Below are 26,989 nucleotides of genomic sequence, written 5' to 3' on the forward strand. Positions count from 1 at the left end.
GAGAAAAGGTAAGTCAGAGTTCAAAGACACCAAGAACTAGTTGAAGTTTAAAATGACTCATTTTACAATTTTCATCAAAAAGAAATAAATAAAATGTGAACATGTGAGCACATTGTTAAGGAACCCTCTCCAGGTCTTAGTAAAAGTTCATGCAAGTTCTGGCCTAAAGCTTCATTAGCTTTACACTAACGTATTTACCTCTGTCTCTAGTGATAGTTTCTGGCTCAAGTTTGGGCATGTGACCTAAGCTAGCCCAATTAGTGTTAAGAGAACTACTATTTTACACTTGTTTAGGAGAGGTTTCTCTACATTCCTCATAGTAAATGTAAACAGAACATCTCTTGCAAGCATGGGAAAATGGGGCAGGGTGAAGTTAATGTTGACTGAGTGGATATTAAAGAACCCAGATTGGGGGATTTTCAAAATAAGTTCATCTCGCCCTTGGAGTTTACCTTTGGATTTATATTTTATATTAAAAAATACCATTTAAGCCAATTTGCATTAGATTTTTCAGTTACAGTGGAAATATCCTAATGTGTACCTACAAATTATTTGCTTTATTTCTGAAAGTCTTGTTGTTTAAGTATCACTTTGCTTTTTCACTCAGATATAACTCTCAAATATAAAATTCTGCTAATTAAAAATCATTATAAACTCTGTTGAATTACACAACTATCACAGATGACAGAACTTTTTCCTCAAATAATAAAATATTTTTAAAACTTTTGATATTTCTCAGGTATGATAATAATCAATTGTTTCAAAGATATTTTCCAAGTAAGTTAAAGTTGGTGTATTAGAACTTACATCGATACTCTGTTCAGCATAAATGATCCTCTAAAAGAGATATTTTCCTAAATTATTGAAAGGAAAATACAGGCTTCAGAATATTTTTAAAATTCCATTTTTGAAGTTTCGAAATAAGGCTTACACCTCAGACAAGCATTATAATCAAGGTACTTTCTCATTGGTGAGACACATTTTAAAAGTTACCTTGCATATCTCAACTACACAAATTTCAAGGCATAACATTGAAAAAAAAAAACTTCTATTGCTAGTAAAGAAAAAAATCACAATTCCCTTATGATTCAAAGCTCATTTACAGTTTTATTCCTGGATGGCTAATATCCTTTGATTTGCAATCGTTAAAGCTCTGGGAGGTCCCAAGCAGGAGAGGGTGAAGCTCAGAACTCAAAGAAAAGTGATTAAAGAGAGAGAAAGGGAAAAAGAGTTTTGTTTAATAATTCTAAAAGGAACATAACAAAAGGTATTGTCAGAAAACCCTTTGAGGTGCAAACCATAAAGTTATAGGCAAAGAGAAGTAAAAAGCAATACCCAGAGGAATAGTGACTAGTTTAAATCAGTAGAAATTTTCTCTTTAATATGGAAACAAAGTTTATCTGAGGTTCCCTGACTCCAAGAGGAAGCAATATTAAAGAATGCAAACAAAGAAAGAGAAACTGTTTCATAGCCTTAGATACAATATTTCTGTTCCATATGGTTTACAGTTCCCAAAATGTTTCTTTTTGTTAGGAAACTGTTAATGGCTTCTCATGAAGGCTTCAGTTCGTATTTTTCCTTATTCTTACTATGAGATCTACTTAAGAGGTCTCCCAGGGTCCCAAAGAGAATGATCTATTTTTTGGTTTCTAAATGCATTTCATATTTATAGACGTTTATTATGTCTATACTTTACTAAAATATACAGAAATATCTGCAAGACAGACTAAATTTTACACTTTTGTACAGGTGTTTGACATCTATCCTACACATTCACAAGTGAAGATTGCACCTGTAGTCCCAGCAACTCACGAGTCTGGGGCAGGATGATTGCTGGAACCCAGGAGTTTGAGACCAGCCTAGGTGATATAGCACAGCCTCTTTCTCTATTTAAAAACAAACAAAATCAATTCTAAAAACACTATGTAACAATTATATGCAAAATATGTTTGGCTCAAAAATAAATATTTTCATCTATCTCTGTCCTTTATTATTGTGATATCTTTGTAAAATTATTTATTTTGTCTGCTATCTAAGGAGGAATGGTTTAGAAGTTGGACAATACAAAAAATGACTACTAAGAATGCAATATTTTTATGTTTCCCCCAAAACTTTGTATTACTTCATTTAGGATAAAGAACTTCTTTAACATTATTCCTAAGCTCAGAGGGTTTTCAGTCTAACTTGGGAGAGAAGACACAATAATGATAAGAATGGAGGTGACACCAAGGGTACATAGTAGGTTGCTGCAAAAAAATGAGAATATGAGAGGATAAGAGGATGTTCAATGATCCCTTGTTTACTTCTTTAAAAAATTATGAACTATTTTAAGTCTAAATAAATAGAATGATATAAGAAACATTCATGTTTCTACAGTTCAATTTGGTTAATATTAACATTTTTGCATCTTAAATTTTGATTATTTAAAATAAAAATAAAACACCATTACAGATTTGTATTAAATCCCCTTTGCTAGTGTTCCCAATCTCTTTCCTTCATTTCCTACTTCGAAATGACAACCATCCTAAATTTTGCATATATTAACCCAAAGCAATTTTTATAGTTTTACTGTACAGGTATGACCATACACACAACAACACATACATGCAGATAATGTATTAAATATAGGACATACATTTGATATGTATATATTATATATAATTGTATACATGTATATAAATCACATAACCTACCATACTGTACATCTTTCAGGAATTTCCTTTTTTTCACCTAACATTTTGCTTACTTTTTAATCCATGTTTATAAACTACATATGACAATCTAGGTCATTAATTTTTACTGCTATGTAGTTTTGTAATATGTGATAATTATACAATATATATTGCCATTTTTGATGTATTTTGGGTTTTTTTCCTCACTTTTCCCTATTATAAACAAAATTACAATAAACATCCTTGAGCATATATCCTTGTATGTATTCCCTGTATGAGATTCCCTGGAGTATATTCCTAGGATTAAGTAGAAGCGCTGAGTCTTAAATATGTGCAGCTAAAACAGTATTCAATATGGCAAATTATTTTCCAAGGTAGCTAAATCAATTCATTATCCAACACTAGTAAGCAAATTCCATTTTTAACAAGAAAAATTATTGAAATTAAGGAAATATACAAATTAGGAACTGAGAATATACATCAGAATAAACTCAAGAAAGTGACAAAAGGAATAATACAGAAAAGAGCAGACCTTAATTACAGAGAAAGCAAAAAAATAATGCACGTATCTTTTGTTGTCAGGTTTTATTTGTCTATTAGCTCAATGTTAACGAGCACTATTCAATGAATGTTAATGAGCATTATTAATAGCATCAATTAAATATTCTATAGCATTATTTTTCCTTGCTTTGTCTATTGAATATTGAAAGAGGTATTTAAAGTATTGTATTCCGATTGTGATTATGGTTATCCAATGTTCCTCTGTAATATCATTCATTTTTAGATTATTCTGTCAAGATAACACAAGAAAAACTTAGACTATGCAGCAGATTCTGTATCTGTGGAAATCAAACAAGGAATATATTAGATTCATGAGATTATTTGAAACACATGGGTCACGTAGGCACAATAAGATTTGATTTTATTTATGAATATCTAAGAGTCTTGTTGTGTGTGAATGCATTAATCGAATTATTGTTTACACCAACATACATTTGCTGCAGTTTGTCTTCACAGATGTATCACAATTTATTTAGCCAAGTCTTTATTTTAATGATTCTTAGGCTGTCTGTAATACGTCACAATTTTAACTACTACCAAAATAAACATTTTCCTATGGCTAAATATTTATATAAAAACTGTTTGTTTTACCAAGGCAGGTGGATCACGAGGTCAGGAGATTGAGACCATCCTGGCTAACACGGTGAAACCCCATCTCTACTAAGCACACACACACACACAAAAAATTAGCCGGGCCTGGTGGCAGGCGCCTGTAGTCCCAGCTACTAGGGAGGCTGAGGCAGGAGAATGGCGTGAACCCGGGAAGCGGAGCTTGCAGTGAGCCAAGGTCGCACCAGTGGACTCCGGCCTGGGCGACAGAGTGACTCCGTCTCAAAAAAAGAAAAAAAAAAAAAAACTGTTTGTTTTAAATTATTAAAAGTTAAATTATAGTATATAATGATAAAAATTATAAGATGATTAACACACATTGTCCTGTTGTCCCTATATTTTATACTTGTGACTGCAAATTTTAAAATTGAATTAATTTTCCTACATAGCTTTATTACAATGAATAATAATTTTTAAATCTTTGAATATTTAAGAAGTAAAAATTTGTTTTTCACAGTTGTATCATTGAATACCAGTGTTATACACGTACTTCTTTTTAATCGTTTTTATAAGTAAGTTTTTCTCTTTATTAAAGTTTGTTTATAGTCTATTATATTTTATTTTAATGGGATGCAATTATTTCTCAGGGATTTAATGTGCTTTTTAATTATGATATCAACTCATAAAATTGTTTCCCTTTTTTTATTTGGCCTTTAATTTTTTTATGTATGATTTGTTGTACATCATTCATCATATACAATTTGCTTTATAGCCTTCAGTTTTATTGTACTTAAACCTCTCAGTCTTTTGTGGTTTCCTCAACATCCCTCTGACATTAAAAAAAATACAGTAAGCCTCTAGTTTATGTCAATAACTGTTCTAGGTATAGGTAATAATTTATTGGAAAAGACAAAGCCTTGCCTTCTTGAAGCTAACATTTTATTCATTGCATTTCACTGATATAATAATCATCATTTCATGTGCATAACAGTGAAAAATACAAATAATTTACAATTTTTATAGCTTTTTCTTGTTTTATTTTATTTTTAATTGAGAACTTTTATGTAATGTAATATTACTTTTATAAATATGCAAATTATTATATAATTCTTAATTTCTGCATGACTTAAAATGACATATTACTGAGAGGTCACAATGTGCTAGTAGCCTTCGCTGCCTCTCAGCACCTCCTTGGCCTCAGCATCCACTCTGGCCATGCTTGAGGAGCCCTTCAGCCCACCGCTGCACTGTGGGAGCCCCTCTCTGAGCTGGCCAAGGCCAGAGCCTGCTCCCTCTGCTTGCAGGGAGGTGTGGAGGGAGAGGCACGGGTGGGAACCGGGGCTGCACCTGGTGCTCATGGGCCACCGCGAGTTCCAGGTGGACACGGGATCAGCAGGCCCCACACTCAGAGCAGCTGGCTGGCACCGCCAGCCCCGGGCAGTGAGGCGCTTAGCACCCGGGCCAGCAGCTGTGGAGGGTGCGCCGGGCTCCCCAGCAGTGCTGGCCCGCCTGCCCCACACTCGAATTCTCACCGGGCCTCAGCTGCCTCCCTGAGGGGCAGGGCTCGGGACCTGCATCCCGCCATGCCCATGCCCCCACCCGGCAGTGGGCTCTTGTACAGCCCGAGCCTCCCCAGCGGGCACCGCCCCTTGCTCCATGGCACCTGGTCCCATGGACCGCCCAAGGGCTGAGGAATACGGGCACATGGTGCGGGACTGGCGGGCAGCTCCACCCATGCCCCTGGTGCCGGATTCATTAGGCAAAGCCAGCTGAGCTCCTGAGTCACTTAGGGACTTGGAGAACTTTTATGTGTAGTTAAAGGTTTGTAAATGCACCAATCAGCACTTTGTGTCTACCTCAAGGATTGTAAATGCACCAATCAGCACTCTGTGTCTAGCTTGGGGTTTGTGGATGCACCAATCAGCACTCTGATTGGATGCACCAATCTAGCTAATCTGGTGGGGACTTGGAGAACCTTTATGTCTAGCTAAAGGATTGTGAATACACCAATCACCACTCTGTGTCTAGCTCAAGGTTTGTAAACACACCAATCAGCACCCTGTGTCTAGCTCAAGGTTTGTAAACACACCAATCAGCACCCTGTGTCTAGCTCAAGGTTTGTAAATGCACCAATCAGTGCTCTTTGTCTAGTTAATCTGGTGAGGACTTGGAGAACTTTTATGTCTAGCTAGAGAATTGTAAATGCACCAATCAGCACTCTGTGTCTAGCTCATAGATTGTAAATGCATCAATCAGCACCCTGTCAAAATGGACCAATCAGCTCTCCATAAAATGGACCAATCAGCAGGATGTGGATGGGGCTAGATAAGGGAATAAAAGCAGGCTGCCCGAGCCAGCAGCGGCAATCCACTCAGGTCCCCTTGCACACTGTGGAAGCTTCACTTTTTCACCCTTTGCAATAAATCTTGCTGCTGCTCACTCTTTGGGTCCTCACTGCCTTTATGAGCTGTAACACTCACTGCGAAGATCTGCAGCTTCACTCCTGAGGCCAGCGAGACCACGAACCCACAGGGAGGAATGAACAACTCCAGAGGGAAGGAGCAAACAACTCCAGCCGCGCCGCCTTAACAGCTGTAACGCTCACCGCGAAGGTCTGCAGCTTCATTCCTGAAGCCAGCGAGACCACGAACCCACCAGAAGGAAGAAACTCCAAACGTGTGAACATCAGAAGGAACAAACTCCAGACACACCATCTTTAAGAACTGCAACACACCATGAGGGTCCACGGCTTCACTGTTGAAGTCAGTGAGACCAAGAACCCACCAATTTGGGACACATTACCATACAAGAACTCTTAGTTATCCAAAAGTCTATTGTTATTATTTTGTTTAACTTCCAATTTGATTTATTGATCTCTTATTAGTTATTTCTTGTTTGTTTTAGGATCCATCTGTTAAAAGATTTACACTGTACAGTATATTCCATTGTTCATATAATTATAATAATTTTCCATATACCATAATTTAGTCCATTTATTGAATAATCAGAATAAAGTAACCATTATAAATTTTAAAACGTGGAAAGTGTTTGATTATAAATAATAGCATGGTCTTTCACATGTTCCCCCAAAAGCTAAAAGATGAAAGGTTACTCTAGCTGTTTCTTGGTAACTTGCTTTAAAAATATTTGCATGTTGCCTAGCACCCACTTAGCAATAAGCCTCAGATAAAACTTTCATTTAATGTTTTATTATATTTTCCACTTAACTCTTACTTCAAGCATCATGCTCCTATGGCCTTTGTAAACAGTAGACATTGCTCTGATCATGAGCTTTAAATGACTTCACATTAGCTACAGAAAAAGGCTTAATATGCTCTCAAAATGTTGGTGTCTTCCACAATTTTTTCTCATTATATTTCTCCAGGCTCATCTCTTATGTTGTCTAACAGTCCTCTATTCTAGCTAGTGTGATCCATGTTGATTATTCAGAGTTACATAAATTCTCCATGCCTATGTCTAACTTCTTTGATGTCTTCTACACTTTTGTCTTGCCTTCTCATTTAAAACAAAGCCTTAACTATTTCTCAATCATTATAAATCCTTATAAATACACTGCAATAATAGAATGATATTGTAACTTAAGTGTTTCAGTTCTGGAGAGTTTAGCATATTTTGTTTTTTATCCATCCTTATCATCTATATTTTAAACTTCTTATCCTTCCTCTCATATAACCATCTTCTCAATTCTTTTTCTATGCTAAAATATAAAATATACTTAATCTGATAATGAACCAATTGGGAATAATTAGAAAATATTTATACATTCTTGGCTCATATGTGTCTTCAAACCTTCATCTAATATAGTAACAAATACTTTTGGCTTGATCTTCAAATTATATGCAGATTCTGTTTAAGATGTCTGATTTTCAGCTTCTGTTTAAAACATAGAAAGTTGGAAGAATTGTTATTCTTATTAGAAAATAAGAAAAAAAATAACAAATTGTACCTTTTGCTAAATCTATCAGATAGCTTAGGTCACAGAGTCATCATCAACCAGCCTGAAATCTAAGGAAAGTCAACTGTCTCCATGAGTAACAAGACAGTGGCTTATCTGGGGCAGAGGACAAGTGGAAGATAAGGCTGCCAAACTAAAGTATTCAGTCAAGTGCAGGCCAAATATGAGTACACCCCCACCCCACAAAGCCTCGGACATCAGGAGAGTTTGCACCTACATGTATGTTCTACTTCATGGACCTCACAATTTGTACACAAAAAAGACTGAGGTAAATGCAGGAATCTAAAGAAAGACTCTCTTAGTGCTTCAGAAAGGGCTGGAAGCCTTAGCTGTAATCTTCTCTCATATGGAACAAAAGACTCAATCCTCTGGAAGAAAGTCAGCAAACCCTGTCACCCCCAGGACACAGGTAAAGAACCACTGTAGGGCAAGGCACAGTGGCTCACACCTGTAATCCCAGCCCTTTGGGAGGCCGAGGCAGGCAGATCATGAGGTCAAGAGATCGAGACCATCCTGGCCAACATGGTGAAACGCTGTCTCTACTAAAAATACAAAAATTAGCTGGGCGTAGTGGCGGGCACCTGTAGTCCCAGCTACTCTGGAGGCTGAGGCAGGAGAATTGCTTGAACCAGGGACATGGAGGTTGCAGTGAGCTGAGATGGCACCACTGCACTCCAGCCTGGTGACAGAGAGAGACTCCATCTTAAAAAAAATAAATAAGTAAAAATAAAATAGCCTCTATAGTTAGAGTAAGGGAACAGGAAAAAACAAACAAAGAAACTCTGTGGGAGGAGCAGGAAAATGTTCTGTTCTTCTGTACCTAGATTAACTATATTCTACACTGGAGAGGGAAACATAATAGAAAAAGCTCTCCATCGAAACCAAGACAGAGGTACACATAGCCTGCCTAAGACTGAGAATGCAAAAGGACAAAAGGGAATGCCCTGCACTCCTCACTAAAAAGCCAGCAAGCAGAAAATATCAACTGTCAACAGTTTATCTCTGGGGGAGGAGTAAGTGCAAGAAAGTCCAAGATCAAAGGGACAGACTAAAGCTTAGATTGGAACATGGACAGCGAGAAAAACCCCCTAGGAATCCAAATCATACTCTAAGCACAAAGTTAACTAAGAAGAATGTGAAGATAGAGTATAGCAAAACCTAAACAAAAATTAATAACTAACTAGATTGACTCAATTACCACAATAAAGGCTTAGCAGAAGAGGGATCCCTATTTCAATGCATAAATAGAATTTACTTCAGTCTGTACTGTTCTACACACAACAGCAAACTTCAAACAACAAACTACAAGACATACAAAATGCAAGGAGGGTGGTAGAAGCTGTCAAGATTGGATCATCTTGGTGGTGGCTCTGAATTATGTCCAGTGAAGGCACCCAACCAGAGAAACCAGCCAATAGCATTGCTCTGCAAGAAGCAGTATCAAAAAGTCTACCAGGGTAGAGTGTCCAGCCAGCTTCTCCAGCCAGCTTTGGTGCTTTAATTAATACTTCTCTAGTCTGGAACACAAGTGCACATCTGTGAATATCTGTGGAAGAGAACATCTGGTGGCCCCACTCACTCCAGTGCTCAGCTGGTGACTACACAAAGCTCTAATGCTCTGTATAAGACTTCCTTTGACTGAAGGAATGTGCATATCTACAAATATCTGAAAAGTGGAGCATCTGGCCCCAACCATTCCAAGTGGCCAACTAAGAATGCCCCAAATGCCTTATCCAGTTTCAAAGTCCAGCCTACAGTCTTGCCCAACAACAAATTATGAACAGCAGTACTGCCCACCCAGGGAATGCAGCCTGCAACCAGGCCCAATTAGAGGTGATCACCTGACCATAGAATCCATAGAATCCAGCCAGTGGTATCATTGTGACACAAAGCACAACCAGCAGCTCGACTCAACTTCAGAGCACAGTCAGTGTCCCAGCCCAACCAAAGAACCTAACATTAAGGTCTGCCTACCCATGGTTACTACCAGCTGGCCTATTCAGAATCCCAGGCGAGACCAAATAATAAAGGTCTATCACTGCCAAAAAATACTTGCAAAGACTGGAATATGTGGCCATTATCTGAAATGTGCTGACACCCACACAAGTACCCAAGAATTAAGAAGCACTAGGGACATATGACACCACCAAAAAAAACTGATACAGCTCTAATAATAAACCCTAAACAAATAGACATCTATAAAATGACTGACAAAGAATTCAGAATAATCATCCTAAGGGAGTACAGGTAAATATGTATTTATATATATATATACATAATATATACTAAATATACTAATACATATTAGTATATTTATATATAATATATAAACTATATATACTATATATATTTCTATTTCTTTGGAATATAATGTATAAATACAATTTAAAATTTGACAAAAAATAAAAATTTCCATATAAAAAATTTATACAGAAATTTTAGAAATAAAGACTACAATAATTGAACTGAAAAATTTAATATAAACCTTCAACAGCAAACTTTACCAACAGGAAAAGAAGATCAGTATGCTTGAAGACTGAACATTTGAAATTATAAAGAGGTGAAAAACAAAAAAATTGAAATAATAAAGCAGGCATATAGGAATCATGGGACACCATCAAGAGAACTAACCTTTGCAGAAAGGAAGCCCAGAAGAAGAATTTTTAAAAGTTCTAGAAACTATATTTAAGGAATTAATGGCTATAAATTTCCCAAATCTGAGAAAAGATGCATACATTCAGATATGAGAAGCTCAGAGATCTCTAATTAAATTTAATCCAAAGAGAAATTCACCAACATGCACAATATTCAAACTATCAAAATTCAAGTAAAATAAGTAATTCTGAAAGCAGTAAGTGAAAAGAAACATATAACATACAAAGGAGTTTCAATATGACTGTCATCATATTTCTAAACAGAAACCCTGCAGGCTACAAGAGAGTGGAAGGATATATTTAAAATGATGAAGAAAAATTTTAAAATCTGCCAACCAAGAAGACTTTACCTAGCAAAACTGTCTTTCAGAAATGAGAGATGAATAAATACTTTTCCAGACAAACAAAAGCTAAGAGATGTCATCACTACTAGGTCGGCCCTAGAGAAACTGCTAAAGGGATTTATTTAAGTTGAGACGAAGGGCTACTAATTAATAACATAAAACACATGAAGGCAAATAACTCAAAAAATAAATAATAAAGAGTCATATTCAAAATTCTCTAATATTAAAAGGTGGTGTATAAAGCAATTTTATCTATGATGTGAGGGTTATAAGACAAAATTACTAAAAACAACTTTAGCTACAATAAATTGTTAAGTGCTACAAATTACGCAAAGGATAGAACAGGATGTCTGGCTTCCAAGTGGGAACCTTTGCAGTGCAAGGAATAAAAGACAGAATTAAATATGAGTGATGTTGAGAAAGGCAAAAAGATTTTTATTCAGAAGTGTGTCCAGTGGCACACCATGGAAAAGGAAGGCAAGCAGAGACTGGGCTAAATCTCCATGGTCTCTTTGGGCAGAAGACAGGTCAGGTCATTGTATTCTCTTACAGACGCCAATAAGAACAAAGGCATCACCTGGGGAGAGGATACACTGAAGGAGTATTTGGAGAATCTCAAGAAGTACATCCCTGGAACAAAATGATGATGTTTTCTGGCACTAAGAAGGCAGAAAGGGCAGACTTGATCACTTATCTCGGAAAAAGCTACTAACGAGTAATAAATGGTCACTGACTCATTTATTAGAAAAGAGAAATATCTCATGACTTTTTTAGATGTACCATAATTTAATAGATCTCATACACCAGAATTCAGATCATAAATGACTGACAGAATATTTTTTGTTGGGTAGTCCTGATATAACTAAGATCAGTTTGTGGTTAAATGAATCTGTTTTTTTTTTTATTTTAATAGTAATTCTGATTCTGTAAATGCTGTCACTGTTTACTCCTTCTAAAGACATAATTGGACTTCATTAGTAATGTTCAACTTTTTACAAAGATGGCAAATTATTGGAGATTGATTTTATATTTAGATTTAGATTTATATAACTGGCTATGTGAATATATTTAAATACTGGGGAAATTCCTTCACTGTCTCAGAGTGAAGAAAGATTCAACTGTTTTGTGTTCATTTGTGTCTTAAAGGCAAGAGCTAAAGATAAGGTGGCAAATGTCTACTTTATGTTTTTGGTCTTAACTATGCCAATGTAATTAGAATTCCCTGTATCTAAAATGGTTCCTTTTACTTATTGAAAGGCATTTTAGTGTGGTTTCTGTGTAATATCAAATAAAGATTATTTAACACTTCTCGCATTTTATCGATCATCTGTAAGGTCAGATGCTTTAAAAAATAGCAAGGTAAATGTCATCACTCTTGAATTCTTTACTATCTAAGTCGGACTAAGTTATAATTTAAGGCTGTCTTTAAGCAGCCATTCAGAAACATAAAACTGTAGAACTGCTGTGTATGTACGACTGGGAATGGTACTTTTGCCAAATTAAAAGGACCAAAGTAGAGGAGATATACACAAATTTAAAAATTACGTGTGCTCATAAGACTTAAAAACAAAATTACAGATGAAAACAAAGTATACAAAGATGTAAATTTTTATATCTAATCATAAAATATTAAAGGGAGCAATGAAAGTATAGAGTTTTTACGTGATTAAAATTAAGCTATTATCAACTTACATAGCCTCTTATAAGCATAAAATGATTTATGTAAGCCTCATGGTAACCACAAAGCAAACCCTGTAATAGTTGCATAAACATTAAAAGAAAGAAGCCAAAGCGTAACAGCACAGAAAACCATCAAATCTCAAACGAAGATAGCAAGAAACAAAGGATCTACAAAATAACCAAAAAGCAAATTACCAAATGGCAGTAGCATGTCCTTACCTATTAATAATTACCCTGGACATAAATGAATTAAATTCTCCAATCCTAAGACATAGAGTGACTGAATGTATTTTTAGAAAAGAAGATCCAACTTATGTCCCTACAAGAATACACATAGATTGAAAGTAAAGAGATGGAAAAAGACATTCTGCAAATTGAGTACCAAAAAATGGTAGGAGTAGCTACACTTATAACAGACAAAATAGACTTTTAAGATAAAAACTGTAAAAAGAGACAAAGAATATTATTATCTAATAATAAAGAGAACATATTATCAAGAGAACATAATTGAATTGTAAATATGTATATGCACACAAAATAAAGAACCTAATGTATAAAGCAATTATTAAATAATCAGAAGAAAGAGAAAGACTACAATACAGTAATAGGAAACTTCAGTATCCCTCCTCGAGCAATAGAGAGATTATCTACACAGAAAATCACTAAAGAAACATTGAACTTGAATTCTACTTTAGATCAAATGGGCCTAAAAGACATAAACAGTATATCACATCCAACAGCAACAGAATACATTTTTTCTAGTCCACATATAACCTTCTCCATGATAGACAATATGTTAGGCCAAAAAACAAGTCTTAACAAATTTAAGATTAAAAAGTATCTCATATCTTTACCAATCACAATGGTATTAAAGTAGAAATTAATAAAAGAAGAAATCTAGGTAAATTCACACATATGTGGAAATTAAACAACAGGCTTCTGAAAAAAATAGGTTAAAGCATTAAAAGGGACGGCAAAAAGTACCTTGAGACTGATGAAAATGGAAACATTATATACCACACTTATGAGATGTAGCAAAAGCAGTGTCAAGAGAAAAGTATGTATCAATAAATGCCTATATCAGAAAAAAAGAAAAAGTAATCTAAAGATAGACCTCAAAGAATTAGAAAAAGAACTAAGTCTAACGATAGCAAAAAAAGAGAAAATAACAAAGATGTATGCAAAAATAAATGAACTAGAGACTAGAACAATATAAAAAAAATCAATGAAAGAAAAACTTGGTTCTTCAAAAAGATAAAGTTGACAAACACTGAACTAAACTAAGAAAAGAAGAAAGAAGACTCCAATAAATAAAATGAAAGAGGAGATATTGCAAAAGATGTAACAGAAATACAAACAATTACAAGACACTACTCTGAACAATTCTACACCAACAAATTGTATTACCTAGAAGAAACAGATAAATTTCTAGACACGTACAATATACTAAGACCCAATCAAGTAGAAATAGAAAATCTGAATAGATCAATTACAAACAAGGAAACTGAATTAGTTTTAAAAACGTCCCATCAAAATAAGCCCCAGACCTGTTGGCTTCACAGCTGAACTATACACACATTTAAAGGAGTCTTAATACTGATCTTTCTCAAACTTTCAAAAAACTGAAGTGAAGGGAATATTTCCAGACTTATTTATGAAGCTAGCATTACCCTGATACCAAAGCCAGACAGGACAATACACAAAAAAGAAAATTACAGGACAATATCCCTGATGAGCACAGATGCAAAATTTCTTGATAAAATACTTGGCAACTGAATTCAACAATAGAATAAAATAATCATTCATCATGATCAACTGGGATTTAACCCTTAGATACAAAAAGGTTCCAACATATGTGAATCAGTAAATGTGGTGTACCACATTAATAGAATGAAGATTTAAAATTTTATAATCATCTTTATAGTTGTAAAAAAGGCACTTAGCAAAATTCAATAGGCTTTCACAAAAAATCTCAATAGATTAGGTAAGAGGTAGTGCTCTTCAACACAATAAAGGCTATATATGACAAGCCCAAAGCTAATGCCATTCTAAACAGTGAAAAGTTGATAGATTTTTCTCTAAAATCAGGAATAAAACAAGAATGCCCTGTCTCACCACTTCTATTCAACCTAGTAATGGAAGTTCTAAACAGAGGAGTTAGGCAAGAGGAAGATATCAAAGACATCCAAATAGTAAAGGAAAAAAGTGAAATTGTCTCTGTTTCCTGACAACATGATCTTATATACAGGAAACCCTAGAGATTACATGTACACACACAAACACATACACACACAACTGTTATAACTAATAAATTAATTTAGTAAAGATGCAGGACACAAAGTCAACAAGAAAAAAATCAGAGGTGTTTCTATAAGCTAATAATAGACTATCTAAAGAGAAAATTAAGAAAACAATTCCATTTACAATGGCAACAAAATATAAAATATTTGGACATAAATTTAACAAGGAAAATGAAAAATCCATACACTGAAAACTATAAAACACTGGTGAAAGAAATGGAGGAAAACACAAATAAATGGAAATATATCCTGTGTTCATGAATTGAAAGAACTGATATTATATAAATGTCCATACTATCCAAAGTGATCTACAGATTCAATACAACCTTATCAAATTTCAATGTCATTTTTCACAGAAATCAAAGAAAATTCTAGAATTTATATGGAACCACTAAAGATCCTAAATAGCCAAAACGATCTTGAGCAAGAGGAACAAATTTGGAGGCATCACACTTCCTTATTTCAAAATATATTATAAAGCTACTTAAAACAACATAGTACTGGAATAAAAACAGACACATTGACCAATGAAGCAGATGAGCCCAGAAAAAAAGTCATCAACTCATGTATTTTTGCACAATTATATTTTGACAAAGGTACCAGGAACACACAATGAGAAAAGGATAGTTTATTCAATAAATGGTGCTAGGAAAACCAGATGTCCACATGCAGAAGAATGGCATTGCAACTGTATCTCATACCTTATAAATAAATCAACTCAAAATGGGATACAGACTTAAATATAATATCTGAAACTATAAAACTACTGGAAGAAAACAAGGAAATAGCTTGTTGAAGTTGGTTTGGGCAATGATTTTTTGGATATGACCCCAAAAGCACAAGCAAAAAAAGAAGGACAAATAAGATTCCATCCCACTTAACAAAACTGCCATTGAAATAACTGAGATTTCAGAATGTGGCTGGAGATGACTAATGCTCCAAATGGAGTTATCAAATTATTGAGTATGCTCCTTATCAGTTATATTTTACATTCAGCTTTTCTTCGCAGGCATTTTTACTTTATGTTAGGTAATTATTTTTATCAGTTTTGCCACATTTTCAAAGGAATAAAATAAAAAGAAAAATCAAGTATTTTAAAAGCCTAAATTTAATGATTTCTGATGAATATTTATAAAACATTGATTTGATATTTAGTATCTTCAGCTCTTTATGTTAACTCCGAAAATCTTGGTCTAATCTTGGTATACCAAAATCAAGGATTAAGCAAAAGAGATATTTTTTTCCTCAAACACTTTGAAAGCAAAATGAAATTTAGAAACACGACAGAACAGTGGAAATGCACTAAATATAATGTTGTCCTAAAATAAGGGTTAAGAGGTCAAAATTGCAATAGTTTTACATAAGCAAGATAATTTACGTTGTAGTGATGAAACATTCAACTGAGAATTTAGAATAGTCTCAGTGTGGCAGAAGCCACACTAATAGAATGGTTAGATATAAGAAAATGTATCTTATGTGCCAGTTTAGATCAATTTTTATTCTTAAGCGATGTCATTGTTACATGAGAAAAAAATAATAAACTAGTGATGTCAGTTTTAAGTGAGAGGAATTTGTGGCACACATACTATGTATTTATTCGTGTTTTTCTAATGTCCATTTTTTTCTAGGTTTCCTTATGATGTTTAGTGGGAAATAAACAAGATTGGGAATTTTCTTCATAAAGATGAAAAAATAATGTCTACACGTGGGAACAGAAATAGTGTACATATGGGAAAAGGAACTGCCGACAATTTTTATAGGCATGTCATAGGACTGAAACAAGAGAACTTTGAACAAATTCTGATTCATGAAGGCAGTGGAGACTAATGAGTCTGCTTAAAGCAAGTGTATGTGTCAGTTTCAGTTATCTGTTGCTAAAGAATAAGCCACCTCAAAACCTGGTGAATTAGAAAAACCATTTATTTGCTACAGAGTCTACAGTATAACACTTGATCTGGGCTCAGGTAGCTAGTTGTTATGTTGATCTTAGCTGGGGTCACCTTAAGTGGTTGCACTCATCTGATGTCTCCATTTGGACTGGATGGGGTATGATGGTCTCACTCACATGTCCAATAGTGTGTGCTGTCTTGTACAATTCTACGTGTCCCCCTGTCCCCCAGTAAACCAAACTAGCATTTTTACATGGCATCACAAGGACAATGTTTCACAAGGGCAAATGCAGAAGCTGCAAGTTTTCATATGCCCTAAGTTCCAGAATTCATATAATTGTTACTTCTGTGATATTTTATGGGTCAATCCAAAACCCCAAGGCTAATCAAGATTCAATGGGTGGGAGAATAGATTCCACTGTTTGATGTAATGAATTGCAAAATACCATATCCACTGAAATCTACCACAGGGGTAGTTGCATTTCTTGCAATTTTCAAACACAAAAAATATTTACAAAAATAATTTTGAAAAATTTTTCAAAAATTTTGGAAAAAAAAAAAAATGAGACTAGAGAAGAAAATTATTGATTAAAATACTGATAATATTAAGAAAGCACAAGGGAACATGTACTTTATCTATAAGCAAACTTATTTGTAAGATTTATGTCTTATTATCTTATCACTCATGTAGAAGAGTACTTGTCATCTAGTGAGAAATAAAGTTTTGTTTTATAATAAATAAATTTAAAATATTTGAAGTTGGTTATGAGTAACAAAAGGATTTTCAAATTTTTTTCTATACCTTTAGGTCTAAGAAACAAGCTAACTATAAAATGATAGGACATATATTTGAAATGAACAGTTTGGGACCTAGATATGGTGATGTTTTAATCAAATGAGCAAGAGAGCCTTATGTGCATCAGTGTGTTACCAATGTTAAAAGCAAAGAACTACAAATTGGATAAAAATTGCCACAGCATATTTTCCAATTTTATAGCAGCATCCACATTAACATGGAAAATGTAAAGGCATTTATAGGCTACTTGCACTTCTATGTAAAACTTCTCATAATAATCACATATTTACGGCTAAGCACATTTTAAATCTATAGAACTTTTAAATAAGTTGCAGGTTCTACAAATATTTCTAATGGGGGTTTTGCCACTTGGAATTCAAATTTCAAATCAAGTATTGCAAACTTAATGGCTCATTATAAATGGACAGAATTGTAGGTTTGTATTTACCATCTTGACAGGATAACTAGCAATGACAAGAGATAAAACATCAAGTACACTAATTAATGATCACTTTAAATCTTTTTGAGGAAAATATAATTAGTATATTTTCAGGTACTTCAAAAAATATCATTGTCAGGTAAAACTGCAGCTTGTCAATTGGATGAAAATTTAGTTAAATGTATCTTCAGGATTTTAAAGGAGTCTATCATGTTATCAAGAAATTATATAGGACTACAAGCTAATTAGAAATATGATTAATACAAAAATAAAGTTATAAAAATGTGCATCACTGATTTCAAAAATCTTAGAAATCAATAAAGCATAGCTAATTGAAAACATTAAACTGTATAATTTGAATAATTTACAGAAAACTTTTTTTTCAAGTACTGTAATGAAGTGCAATCAAGCCCCCTTGAAATTAAGGCACCATCCATAATATGAATTGGTAATAAAATGCATATCTTTGCTCTTATCCCAACACTATCAGTTAACATAGATACTCTTTACTTTCTGCAAAATTTTTATAGCAGATTAGAGTTAATAGAATAATTGTATTGTATCTTTCCCCCCAAACAACTACTATTACCAAGCAAATGTAAGTGGCCACTCAGTGGTTTCTGAAGCTTTCAATACAGTGTTTCTTTAAGGTTCCCCTTCTCATCATCTCAAGAACCACAGTTCCTATAATGCAGCAAACAATTTTCTTGCACTCCTTCTAACAAGAAAAATCAATTTTCCTTGCCTTGATATTTGCCTGGAACCCATTAGGAGACCTTCCTGTCACATCTTCTTTAACATAAATCCTGGCCTGACACATATCGTCGCAACCCTGATCTCAAAATCTATTTCTTCTGGAAACATGTACTATATAAACTGTGTTACTTTGTAGATATCTCAAATAGTTATTGGAACAAATTGTGGAAGTTAAATAAACATTATCACCTTATACATTTTCTTAATTCTGTTTGCATAAAAGGAAAGCCAATTATTTCAGAAATTGTTTGTAATTCTCTTGTAAACTTTTTAATGTGTAGACTTACTCTCTTAATAATTAAGAACATAAAAAAGTAAATACATTATACCTGTATAAACATGTTTAAAGTAAATTTCAGAAAAATAATGCTCTCATAAATAAGATTGACAATAAATATGAATTTATATTGAACTTAACATGTTAGGAGTTATGCAAAGAAAAGGTAGGTGATATACGATCTGTTCTTAACACATTATTAGTGCTATTCATATGAAAGCATTGAATTGAAAAAATAAAGAATGAAATAATTATCGATTTCTAATTCTCAGCTATATACAATCCAATATCTAAAGCAGTATTTTATAGCAAAATTGTATAAAATATTAAATCATTACAGCAAGGTCATGTAACTCTTTTCTACCTCCCAAACTCTCTCTCATTCAGAATCTCTCCTTTATTTACTTTGGCATGCATATTCTCACCATAATTTTTAATACCAAATAGTAAGAAGGACAGCTTACAAACGCTAATACACCCCCCAAAATAATAATATATAGAAATAATGGGAGAAGTAGAGTCGGAAAAATGTAAAGAAGGATGGACACTCCTAATCGTCTAAATAACTTCTATTTCATCTATCTATGTTTGAATTCCTTTTCTGTTCAAGTTCATTCTCTATCCCATGTGACTGAGGGAAAGGTGACCTCTGCTTCTTACCCCAGAAGGGTAATCTGATATATCCAAGCTAAGCTCAGAACTCTCCTTTCCTTAACCACTGTGTTCTCGCAATAGGGTATTTCACCTATTTCTGACCAACGACATGCAAAGAGAAGTCTATAAGGGCCTCTGGCAATACTTTCCCTTAATTTTTCTCAGAACACAGCTAAATATGGTACCTGGAATGGCTGTATATTCCCCATTACCAGACTTAGGGAGAAAGGCAAAACCAAAATGACTGCGGAAATGTGAACTATGCCTGAATGCTACACTTGCTCTGGACTTCTGTTATGCAATATATCATTTTTCTCACTGTTTCAATCCCATTGAGAAAAGAATCTTGTTTGTTATGTACAATAGATGGCATTTTAACTGATACAAATTAGTAACCCAATAATTCCAAGTAACTTTGTAGATTTCTTTCTTTTCAAAATCATAATGGCAAGAGTCCCAGGAATATATTCCTGAAAATTAAAACCCTCCAAATTGTCCCTATTGTTTCTGACTGTTCCCAAATAGGTTTTTCATACGTGGATCCACACATCACTCTTTCAACTATAGCTACTGCACAGTCTCTGCTCTATTCTTGTTCTTTTGCTCTGTCTTCTGATTATCCAACTCCTCTTCCCACTATTCAGAGAAGCCTCAACATTGGTGATGCTCATCAGAAAAATAAATAATATTCACGCAAAGTTGGCTATCACCAAACACTGACAAATGTTTTTAAGATTCTGGCTGCATTGTTGTTTTCTGCACAGAGACGCAAAAAATGCTATCCCTAATTCTGTACAACACATGTTTTCCTTGTTCCCAATGCAGTTTTGACTTTACCCAAAATTACTCTACACATTTCTGCCTTTAACTCCTCCTTCATTCAGGGCTGAAAAACAGGCCCTGCAGGGAAACAGAATGCATCATATCACTGCTATTATTATCTCATCTCTCTCCTTTTCTTAACAGAAAGGAAAAGTTTCAATGAATTCAAGCAGACATTGTGGAGGTGCTGGTTTTTGTGGCAGTGAATAGACTCCAGCCTAACCTGCTTTGTTACAAAGACAAGAAAAATAGACTTCATGCCTGGATGTTTTTCCCATTAAAATAGCTATTTACTTTTTCTTGTTTTTTTACAAAAACTGCTTGTTCAAGTACTGTAGGCAATTTCCAAATGTTTCTTTAATTAGATTGTTTAAACACTCAAAATAGCAACCTTCCTGGGGATAATTCGAATTTAAGACACATTCTGAGTCAAAACCTGCCCACAAACTTTATGTTTATTGATCTAAAATGGCAATAACAACTGAAATATTATAATCTCACTCAGCCTGCTAAGTTACTTTTTATGACCTGTGTCAATTATCGTCACAGCATAGCAACTAAATATCACCCCATAACAACTAAGTATCAGAATATTTATGGACTAATCCCAGATGAAAACATATGTTATCTGGGATGATTAAATGACAGAGACTGCAAACTTACTATTTATATGGATATGCAAATAACATAAATGAGTGGGCCATATAGGGTGGCTTGGGACAAAATAGGAAGAATATACCTGGTCTGGAAGCACGTGTTCCTCTAACAAGGGCTACCAGTTCTCAGCTTCATGTCTGAAAGGTAGAAATATATATTATCACACCTTCTAGTTTTTCAAGATAAGCTGGAATTCAAGGTTTCTATGTAAAATCTTTAGGTATTTCAATATTGACTAGTTTTTCCAAATGTATCAAAACACTATATAGAAATACAAATTAAAACCACAATGAGGTAAGGTGTGCTGGTTCACTCCTATAATCCCAGCACTTTGGCAGGCAGAGGCAGGCAGATCACCTGAGGTCAGAAGTTCGAGACCAGCCTGGCTAAACATGGTGAAAACCTGTCTCTACTAAAAATACAAAAATTAGTTGGGCATGGTGGCGGGTGCGAAAACCTGTCTCTACTAAAAATACAAAAATTAGTTGGGCATGGTGGCGGGTGCTTGTAATTCCAGCTACTTGGGAGGCTGAGGCAGGAGAATCACATAAACATAAGTGGAGGTTGCAGTCAGCTGAGAGTGCAACATTGCACTCCAGCCTGAGCAACAAGAGTGAAACTCTATCTCAAAAAAAAAAAAAAGGAACCCTCATACATTGCTGGAAAAAAATGTAAAAGTGTGAAACCACTGTGGAAAACAGTTTGGAGATTCTCCTCCAAATTAAACATAGAATTACCATTGATTTAGCAATTTTGCTTCGAGGTACATACTCAGAAGAATTGAAAGCTGAGGAAGGGACTTGAAAAGATATTTGCAGACCAATATTCAGAACAGAATTACTCACAAAATAGTCACAAGGTGGCAACAACCCAAATATCCATGAAGAGATGAATAAACAAAATATGACACGTACATACAATGAAATATTATTCAGCAACATTAAAAAAAGGAAGTTCTGATATATACTACAACATGTATGAACCTTGAAAGCATTATTCTAAGCAAAATAAGCCAGACACAAAAGAACAAATGTTGCATGATTCCACTTATTTGAGGTACCCAGAGCAGTCAAATTCATAGAGACAAAAAGCAGATGGTGGTTACCAGGAACTGGGGGGAGGAAGAGATGGAAATTATTATTTAGTGAGTAAATTTTAATTTGGGATGATGAAAAGGTTGTGGAGTTAGATAGTGATGTGGTTACACAACAATATGAATGTACTCAATGTCGCTGAATAGTACACTTAAAATTATTATAATGGTAAGCTTATGTCGCTATGTTTATTTTACCATTAAAAACAAACCCTTATGTGGACCTATTAAAGTATATCTGCAGGTCGGATTTAGTCTAGGGTTTTCAGGTTATGTACTCTGCTTTAGCCATCAGTCTTCAGGAAAACCACTCAGGCTTCAAGGGTCTTAAGACAGTGGAAAGGCTGACTTCCAGCATGACAATGAAGCACTAAAATTGCTAGAGACGTCAACTTCCTGTTTTATAAATTTCCATGAGAATATCCAAATACCAAGGGGAAAAAAACCTTAAGTAAAGTATTTTAAAGAATTAAAGTATTTTATAAAATTTTATTAGTTTTTTCCCAAATCCTCAATAATTAGAAAAGTCAATTAGGCAATTATAACGTAACTAGGATCCTTATCCTTGACTTACACCATAAAAATGGACAAGAACGTAAATAAGATGAGTCTTTGACTTGCTTAACAAAAATTTCTAATTCAAGGAAATAGGAAGAAAGCCAACCTGAAAAACGGAGCCATTATTAACCTTGGACACACAAATATAGAAAGGCTTTCCAAAGAAAAATTAAATCCCTAATCCTCTATTTTGCCTCTATGCCTTAGAATTCTCAAAGATACTTTGAGCCTATTCTATACTGCCATTTTCCAAATTAGAACTCCTTGGAAAGGGAATTCTTGTTTCCACTGCAGAACCCAGAAAAGATCTCTGTATATAAAAATGGGAAGCTCTAAACGGCGTCTCACATTTAGAAGGAGAAAAAGCAGTTATTGAATATCTGGTTTGTGTCATCCGCGGTATTGGGCATTAACTCACTACCTGTCTTTCATCTTCAAAAGAGTGAAGCAAAACCTGCCAGCACCTAGCCAAAATTAAATGGGGGTCCTTTTTTCCTGTTCTTCAACATTGCATTTGCATAGGTGTCTCTTTGTTAAAGATAAGGAAAGAAAAGACAAATAAAAATAGTGACAAATGACATAAGAATGTTACCAATTGCATAAGAATGTTAATGCCTTAAACACTCAAGGAGCAAAGTTTATAATTAAATTAATGCATAACAGATCAAAGTGTTAATAAAAATTTATTTAAGGATTCAGAAAATGTAATAGCAATAACTTTTTTAGGAAAAAAATTATTGTATACTGTTTTTTACAATTACCATCAGATAAATATAAGGCAAGAATGGATAAAATTTAGCTGTAAAGATTGCAGAGAAAGAAAAGAAATGGTTCAACATGCATTTAAGTGAGATATTATCCAAGGCAATTTGATTTAAAAAATGACATGTGTGATTTAAACCATATAGTGTTCTGCAATAATTCTGATGTAACTAAAATATATTGGGACAATTTAGCAAACATCATGAGGAAGTTAAGCCAGACAACCAGGATACTTTTTATACCTACCTATCTCAAAGCTAGTTCTAGTGTGTATAGGAGCTGATACTAGAGTCTGGAAATATTGATTTCCATGCCTTCTTTCACTTCTGATGTTGGTCAGGTTTTTCAGTTTTGAAAGTTACTATCCTTCTAGTATCCCTGGGATACATTAAGGTCAACAACAGATTCCATAGTAAGCCAGATCTCTCCAACAGAAAGAATAATTACTTTAATCCTCCACAGCCCATCTGTGGACAATTAATTTAACACCCTTGACACCCAGGTTCTTTAATCAGAAGACTCTGTTAGTGAGAGCAAATTATCAAAGAAGATAACATGAATTTTATTATTATTCCCTTTCCCACCCTTATTTTTAGAGCAAGGTATTTCTTACAGTTGAAAGTTGCTGGATTTTATGATTCAGTAATCTACCAGAGCAATGGTAACCACATTTCTCCAGACTCACCTGTCTGCTAGAGCAGGCAACCCCAACCCCTGGGCCATGGATCAGTACCTGTCCGTGGACTCTAAGGAACTGGGCCGCATAGCAGGAGGCTAGTGGCAGACCACTGAGCAAAGCTTATCTGTATTTACAGCCACTCCTCATCACTTACATTATCTCATCTGTATTTACAGCCTCTCCCCATCGCTTGCATTGCCACCTGAGCCCCACCTCTCGTCAGATCAGCAGCAGCATTAGATTTTCACAGAAGCATGAACCCTATTGTGAACTGCACATATAAGGGATCTAGGTTGCATGCTCCTTATGAAAATCTAATGCTTAATGATCTGTCACTGTCTCCCATCACCTTCAGATGAGACTGTCTAGTTGCAGGAAAATGAGATCAGGGCTTCCATTGATTCCACATTATGGTGCAATGTATAATTATTTCATTATACATAAATTATATATACAAATTATTATATATTATATATAATAACAATAAGGTGCAAAATAAATGTAATGCACTTTGAATCACCCCAAAATCATCCCCTCCCATGCCACCTGGGTTTATGAAAAAATTTTCCTCCATACAACCAGTCTCCGGTGCCAAAAAGGTTGGGGACTGCTGTGCTAGAGAATCTGTTGTACTACCAATCACCATGGGAAAGACATGCAGTTACCGAGTCAAATGTTGACAGTGTTTCTCAGAGAGGCAGCCAACACCCAGAGCAATGGCCTCACTCCCTGACATAGCACTAGGAACCTTTTTTAGCTGATGGAAGGAGAAGCCACTATTGGACAGCTTCTACACTTGATCAACTGGATTGGTTAAAGTGGTATTCACACAGTACATTCACGTGTATATTAAAGGGAAAACATAGCTGCAAATTCTGATTAGAAAAGCGCCCCAACAATCATGAGTAATATACACAGTAACTATGTTCCTAGTGTAAACACTTTTAAAAAATCACTTAAACTGCCTTCATTAATAAAGAAATGATTAATTTTGAAAAATATATATACACAAGGTAACTTAAAATGAAAATGCAAAAAAGAAACCCAAATGTAGTTTTATGAAAAAGGTGTAAAGCCTCATTTTAAGTTGATTCAATGTAAAATTATTTTTTCTATAAAGTACAGCTAAAATAAGTACACAGATTTTAATAAAATAATTAGGAAAGCACAAAAATGTTTCTAAAAAGGAGTGAGGATAAACAAAAATGAAATTTTGAACTACCAGATTGTTTCAATAGATAATAAATCCTAGTCCACCAGCAAAAGAGAAAAACAAACAAACAAAACCATAAGAAGGCAACATTAGAGAAAATATGATAATTAAGTGACAAAGGCTAAGCCAAAGATAACATTACAAAAGTGAATATAAATGCTTTAAAATGTCTCTATTAAAAAAAAAATACTAAGCGTTTGAATTTTAAAAGAGCACAATACAATGAAGTCTCTTTAGAAAGACATATCTAAAAATAAAATAATATTAAAAATAGACAAAAGCTGATTAGTTAAATGTAAACTAAAAGGAAAGCTGAGCGGCAAGGGGTGCGTGAGCCAGCAAGATCAGGGTGCGGTCAGTGGGCACAGCCAGGCGCACCAGCTGGGCTGGAGGAGAAACTCCAGGCAGCGGCACAGGCGCTGGCTGTGTGAGAGGCTGCAGCTGAACCGGCCATACCAAAAGCAGCTTCGGCTGCTGGCACAGGGAAACATGGCGGTGCCTGAAAGCTTGGAGACGCTAGTAACCGCAGAGCCCCCAAGAGGGTGTTACAGCTTGTCACAGCCTAGGCTTAGGGAGCCCCGAGTTCTGGGCCCCCAGTAGGGCCGCAGCTCTTCTCTCCTTGTGGCCCAGTGTGGCGAGAGGCGGGTGGGGAGGTGGGACATGGTGCAGCCCGTTTGTGTTACAGCTCCTTCAATTCCGCCACCCCTGGGCTGGCCCAGCCCTGCCACTGCTTCCTGTCGTGTGGGGCGGCTGCCCAGCCTAGGCAAAGAGCAGGAGGCCTATAGTGTTACAGCATCTCTGGCTAGGGGAATCCCAAGGTCTGGACCCCCCAGGAGGGTCACCACTCTTTACTCCCGCAGTCCAGGAGTGTGTCACCATCTGCAGCTTGGTGAGCTGGCCAGGAACGTGTTACAGCTCCTTTTGCTCTGGCCGTTTGTTGGGTCCTGAGTTCTTTTCCTGCATCCTGGAAGAATCAAGTTACGTGTACAATTGGACGTGAGCAAAGCAGAGAGGCGCTTTACTGAGTAACAGAACAGCTCTCACGAGACCCTAACAGATCCTTACCACAGGCAGGTCATCCCGAAGAGTGAGTGTGTGCGAATCCAGGGATTTTTATGGACTCAGAATAGAGGAAGTGCATGCTGATTGGTCCATGGGCGGTCATGGGTGGGCCTGGAAAAAGCACCATCCGATTGGCCGAAAGGCATCAATGAAGTTCTCACTCTGGGTCCTGGACTCCACATGGAACTGGCAGCCCGGCCTGCAGGCTTCAGGCCATCCCTGGCTTGAAGGTGGGGTTTCACTGGGGACCCGCCCCTTCCCGCCCAGGAACCTGTCTGCCTCCTGTTACCATCAACATGCGGTTTATGCCGCTCAGGCTGTCTGTGCTGTGGGGCACCTGTAGGTCTGTGCTGAGCTGCCTTCAGCTCCCCTGCCCTTCAGTTCCCCCACCTCCTTCCCACGCTTGTTGGCACCCAAAATCTGGAGGAAGCGAAGGCAGCAGGAGGCCGGCGTGTCAGTGCCGCCCTGAGCATGCGCACACCTGGCTAGGTTGCTACAGTGCCTGGGCTCTGACACAATTTTGCTCTGCACCAGGTCGGGTGCCAGGGAGCAGGGAGAGGTCGGGGAGCGGAAGCAGGCACTTCTGAGCCTGTGGA

General features: G+C 35.7%; 1 long non-coding RNA gene across 10 annotated transcripts in view; it reads right to left on the reverse strand.

Moving 5' to 3' along the window:
- LOC129054622 (uncharacterized) overlaps window positions 1–26,597 on the reverse strand; it is a 406,710-nt gene extending 380,113 nt beyond the window's left edge. For all 10 annotated transcript variants that reach the window (XR_010140277.1, XR_010140276.1, XR_010140273.1 and 7 more), the window contains exons 1-2: window positions 26,397–26,597; window positions 21,109–21,163 (exon numbers count right to left, since the gene is read on the reverse strand). This is a non-coding gene — a long non-coding RNA (uncharacterized LOC129054622). The remainder of the gene's footprint in view (window positions 1–21,108; window positions 21,164–26,396) is intronic.
- Between the last annotated feature and the right edge of the window lie 392 nt (window positions 26,598–26,989).

This window comes from Pongo abelii, chromosome 5 (assembly GCF_028885655.2).
Source record: "Pongo abelii isolate AG06213 chromosome 5, NHGRI_mPonAbe1-v2.0_pri, whole genome shotgun sequence".
NCBI lineage: Eukaryota > Metazoa > Chordata > Mammalia > Primates > Hominidae > Pongo > Pongo abelii.